The sequence below is a fragment of the Amborella trichopoda genome, chromosome 9 (assembly GCF_054954075.1).
Source record: "Amborella trichopoda isolate Santa Cruz 75 chromosome 9, AtrichopodaSantaCruz75HAP2 v2.0, whole genome shotgun sequence".
Classification (NCBI taxonomy): domain Eukaryota; kingdom Viridiplantae; phylum Streptophyta; class Magnoliopsida; order Amborellales; family Amborellaceae; genus Amborella; species Amborella trichopoda.
In genome coordinates this window covers 25,475,879-25,481,878 of record NC_142344.1, presented here as the reverse complement: position 1 = coordinate 25,481,878, position 6,000 = coordinate 25,475,879, and the positions used below count along the sequence as shown (strand labels likewise).

Genomic DNA, 6,000 nt, shown 5'->3' with positions numbered 1-6,000 from the left:
AAATGCATGGTGCCCAACAACAATGTCCCCCATCGAAAAATTGTGGGACTACAAACCACTATAAAAGTAATTCAACCATTATGAGTGGTACTTGCGTGCCAAGCGAAGCATGCGGCGGTTATTTGACTTACGGTAGGGTGCGACCACATGTAGTAAGTATACCATTTTTAAAATAAACCATGGTAACGTCTGATTTTCATTATGGAATCGGTGATATGTCCGAGTTTATGACGTCAAAATGACGATTTAGTATAGAAAAAAGGCCGAATCTCGTTTTATGGCCAAATCCGAAATGGTCTAACCAATTCCCGATCCTGATCGCCCAATTCTGGATCGGATCGCTGATTTTTCAAACACTGCTTGAAAGTAACTACTACCTACCCGATTAAAACCCAAGTCAAGACAATTGTTGCAGGTTGTATTTTGCACAATTTTATCATTGGTGAAAATGGTGATCTTCTTGATTATGAATAGATAATATGTGATCGAATCCAACCACAGTTAGTGGAAGTTTTAGAGTTGGAAGTATTTGGGAGGAATCAAAGGGAGAGAGATTAATGATCTAAGTTCAAAGATGAGCTTGCAATGCAAATATAGGCAGATTATAGGACTCATTGAGATATATTCATGTAAACAGTTATGGGATGAAAACTTCGCTTTATGTTTTGCTATTAGACATTATGATAACATGTATGTTGCTTTCATACCCTTTTAAATCTATCCAAATTTCTATTTTAGTCATGTATAACTTTGCTTTATAATTGTATTTTATATTGATGTATTGGATGAATGCATTCCATGTGAAAATTTTCCCAAAAGTTTGACATCATAGTGATATTTGATATTTATGTTAGACATGGAGAACGAAGTTCCAGTGACTTAGTCAAATCCCAACACGGGGAGGAAAATTAAATGGATATTACAAATGGAGGCAGTTTTGTTGGAGCTACTTGTTGAGCAATGCATACCCAAATCTGCTTTTAAAAATGAGCAATAGAGTGCAATTGAGCAGGAGTTCAATGTGCACCTTGGAATGAATATGAGAATGTATGTTTTTAAAAATAAACTTAGAACTTAATCAAAGAACTACAAGAATGCCAAGCAAATGAAGAATCAAAGTGGCTTTGGATGGAATGAAGAAATATAGATGGTCGCAAACTCTCTCTCTCTCTCTCCTAAAGTTTATCTCTAATCTCTCTCTCTTAATAGTCAAGGGTAGAAGGAAGGAGCATGCCCCACTTAGGAAATGAAGAGGGGCAATGCCCCACTCATTTAGATAAGGCATTGAGGCCTTGGATTTAGTATTGTTCTATACTCTCACATTGATTAAGGGTTCTAGCATTAAGCTTTCCCATACTTGTTAGATCCAAGATACACCATTGGTCTCGTATACCATTAGATGAGGAGACCCAGTATGGGATGTACTAAGCATAGTTGAGGTGATCTCCGACATCTTTTACTTTGTGCTTTACAATATCTTTTCTTGTGTCTTTTTTATTCCCATAAGCATCGTGTTGGTTCTATTTATTAAATAAAAAAATTCTAATTAGTGGTAACAAGTGAGAACCACTTTTATTTATGTATTTGTTTATTTTCAAGTGAGTTTTATTGTTCTTGGACTATTGTAAGTGATCTAGTCGGTGAGAAAAAGGAAAAATTAAAAATTGTATAGTGCTTGATCACCTTGTCCAACTTTCAACCTTTGCTATCAAAATGATTCATTGTTTCCTCCCATATGGGGTAGGGCATTTGCTGGCATCCTTGGACAATTAGATCTAAGTAATCCATTTTTTTTCACAAGAATACACCATGAAATGACTCAAACGCCGATATTTAACATCCTCTTTCATGGTTCTTTTTCCCAAGGGATATACATTTACCAACCCACTCTACTATATTTTCTCCCGGACAATTCTTTTTGCTCTGTTTGTTAATGGAATTATCATTTGATCTAGAACACTTTATCTTAGGTGTAGCCAAACAGAAAGATACAGTTTCTATAAGGCCCAAGCTTTATGAAAATAAAGTAAAGCTTCACATTGAATTCTCGTTTGGAAAGCACTTTGAGCATCGAAAATCTCTATCATGGCTCTAAAATCAACTTTCAATATTGACAATGAAATTTGAAGCTTAAAAAATGGCACAAATCTTGCATATCCATGAACACTTATTTTTATGGCCAAATTGACGGTCTAAATAATGTGTTATATACACTATTTTGAGGGCTTGAATTCCTAATTTTTTTCACAAATGTAGTGGTCAATATTTTCTCTAACGCTATAATTACAAATTTTGGTGAGTTTTGAGGTGAGGTTTTACTTATTTTGATAGGGCTACAGTCCTATCAAAATATTTTCTGATGCAGTTACTATAAGGTCCAAAATTTTGAAATAAAGTAAAGTATTACCTCAAAATTCATGTCTGGAAAGTACTTTGGGCATGAAAAATCTCCATCATGACTCTATAATCAATGTTCAACACCAACTATGATATGTGAAGCTCAAAAAATGACATAAATCTTGCGGATCTGTAAATACTTATTTTTAGGGTAAATTGACAATCTAAATAATGTGTTATAATATACACTACTTTAGGGCTTGAAATCTTTCTTTTTTTTACAAACATAAAACGTCAAGGCCGAGATGATTGATTTTAAATTATCTTGACGCCAGAACTGTAAATTTTAGTGAGTTTTGTAGTGGAGTTTATTTATTTTGATAGGTTGCAACCTCATCGAAACATTTCCCTAAAAAATAAGTAATATGATTAAAATGATCTTCCAATGGGGTTTGATAAATTTCCCATTTTAAGTATACGCCTATTGATTTTGATTCTTCCACCCAAAACATGCGCGTAACAGACAGGGGAGTGACCCAAAACACTCAAAATAAAATCATCACATACATTGTGTAAAGCATATGATACATAGCTCGAGCATCCAAGGCATTTTTGCCACAACAGATGGTGGAGACTAGCTAAATTCTTAACTAGAAATATTCATTGAGGTACTCTATCCATTCGTGAGAAAACTATTGTCATTATATACCACCAGGCTCAGATTGGTATATGCTTTTTAAATATTTTAGGCACCATTCTCGAAGTTTGTTAGGTCGTAGTTTGAAAAAGAGCACGTATACTATGCTTTTTTGGTAGCATAGTTTATTTTACTCCCTCAGCCAGATGATCCAATTGGGAGCATTTTTTCAATTTGAAATTTTGGGAACCACCTAGTAATCATTAGATGTTTATCCTCAAAAATAAAATTTTGAAATTTGTGTTTTGCATCTCACCTTTTAAAAATTTGGTGGTTTCTATTCAGTCCTGACACTATTTTTTTCAAATGCTTAGGAGGTGCCATCATGAAATATTTTTTTCCTTGAGATTAATCAATGTATGAAAGAGGTTTTACCCAAATTTTGGGATCCTAAAATTAAGCCTAGGTAGGTTTTACCCAAGGAAGTAAATAGACAGTATAGTCCCAAGAGACTAGAATATCTTCCAGCCTTTATCTCTTTAATTCTCAATAAAGATATCATTGCTAAAATTGTGGCATTAGACCCATCAGGATTTTATCTAGTCTCTACAAAATCATTGCAAAAGTTCTCGCTGAAATACTGAAGCGTGTTCTACCTTTTGTCATCTCAGATGAGCAATCTACTTTTATCAAAGATCGGATGATTCAGATAGCATTCTTATTGCCCCTAAATGCATTCACTCAAGGAAGTTAGCAGAACAACCAGGAGTGATCATCAAATTGGATATAGAAAAATATTTTGACAGAGTTGAATGGCAAGTCCTCTATAAGATTATGAGAATAATGGAGTTTGGTTTAAAATGGATTTCTTGGATGATGGGGTGCCTCTCTTCGACCCATTTCTATATCCTTATTAATGGTAGCTCTAATGGATTTTTTCAAGCTTCTAGGGGAATTAGACAAGGAGATATCCTATCTCTTTTTATTTTTCCAAGCTTCTAGAGGAACCAGCATGATGCTTAAGAATGTTGTGAGGTCTAGTCTCTTATGAGGGTTTCAGGTTTCCCCTTCTGGGCCAGTCATTTCTCATTTACATTATGTAGATGATACCCTGATTTTCTGTGATGCAAATCATAATGAGCACTTTTCTCTTTTGTTGCCAGCTGGCACTAGGTCTCAAAGTAAACTTCCATAAAACATCGATAATGGGCATTTCTTGCTTTAATGGCCCTGTGGATTCTCTCACCTCTATCTTGGGTTGTGAAGTGGATAAGTTTCATCTGAAATATTTAGGAGTTTCTATCTCTAATAGCAAACTATCATGGGTAATTTGGGACCCTCTCATTCATAGATATCAAGTTAAAATGGACTTACGGTAGATAAAAACCTTGTCTTTGGGTGGTCGTATCACTTTGGTCAAATCTTCCTTTACAAACCTGCTTATTTATTTGATGTCCATTTTGCAAATGCCCAGAGAAGTTATAAAGATAATTGAAAAATACATGCATATTTTTAACTGGGGGAATGTGAATGAAAATCAGAAAAAGTTTCATTTGGTGAATTGAGATAAGGTCTGCACGCCGGTTAAATCAGGTGGTCTGGGTATTCGAAAGCTGAAACTCATGAATTGGGCCCTACTATCTAAATGGTGGTGGAGAAGTTTTTAGAACTCTTCCCATCTTAGGAAAGAGGTTTTGATCGTAAAATATGGCTTTGATCACATTTCTCATTTGATCAAGAAAGGTAGAGGTGGAACATTTACTTCACAAATGTGAAAGGAAATCTTCAATTGCAAAAGGATAGTCTCAAGCAATATTAGATGGTTAATTAGTAATGGGGGAAACACTTTCTTTTGTTTCAATATATGGCTTAGTGACGCTCCTCTGTGTTCCTTATTTTCAGAGCTCTTTGCCAAGGCCGCACTTCAAGCTGCGAAAATTTCTGACTTGGTATCTGCTCCACCCTCAGGTGTACTATATAACAAGCTTTCAGATTCTGTTATTATGCAGCTACAAAGTCTTTTGCACCTCCTTGAACAAGTCTACATCTCTCTTTGCTTTGAAGGTGAGATTATGTGGGAGATTGAAAGTACTGGGGTGTTTTCAGTTAAGTCTACTTATAGGCTCTTTTTCTTAGATAGAGTTCGTTGGACTGATAGCACATTTGGGTCAATCTGAAAATGGCCTATTCCCGTGAAAGTCCAAACCTTCTTTTGGGTAGCTTTTCAAGATAAATATCTCACGATTGACAATCTTTGCAAAAGGGGTAAAGTTCTCCCTAACATTTACCTTGTATACAAAGGTGATGAAGAGACCGGTATCCCTCTTTTCTTATATTGTACATTTGTTGTTTGCTTATGGCATTGGACCAAAAGCTTTATAAGAACTTGAAAATCTATATCCAACCCTTATTATGAAATTTAAAATTTCAAAAAATATGTAGATTGAGTATATCTATAAACACTTCAAAATTTTGAAAATAGACCATCCAAATAACACGTTCCAAAATACACTATTTATAGACTTGAAACATATTTTTTATATATATTTATATATCTTGAGGTTGAGATAATCAATCAAATGATTTTCCAACTTAAAAACACTCTTTTCTAATCGGTGCACCTTATTTCTATAGCATAGTTATAAATTTATATAGACTTTTTTTCTTTATAAATTAGACGTCATCACTCTTGACTTTCAAAAAAATCACACCTAAACATCTAAAAAATTTGAAATTTGTGTTTTTGGACTTTGAACCCCGTCAATAACACTTCTAAAGACACCCCATTTCACATCCAATGGCCAAGGGTAATTATAAACTCTTTGTAACAAAAAGGTAGATCGGGAAAACCACATGCTTCTGCCTTGTAATATACATTTGCCATGGATATGCTCATCAAACCGTAGCATACAAAGAAAATCGTGATAGTCCGTGAACACCAATTTAATAAAGTTTATCCGGATTTCATGCAAAAATGGACTTATCCTCCATCAAGATAAGGTGAGCTTCCTCACAATCTTACATTC

The 6,000-nt window shown here is 34.6% G+C and overlaps 1 long non-coding RNA gene across 1 annotated transcript; it reads left to right on the top strand.

Moving 5' to 3' along the window:
• On the top strand, positions 1 to 1,577 carry LOC148780466 (uncharacterized). Its single transcript, XR_016040525.1, has 2 exons — positions 1 to 152; positions 855 to 1,577. It is a non-coding gene; the product is annotated as an uncharacterized LOC148780466 (long non-coding RNA).
• Positions 1,578 to 6,000: the final 4,423 nt, after the last annotated feature.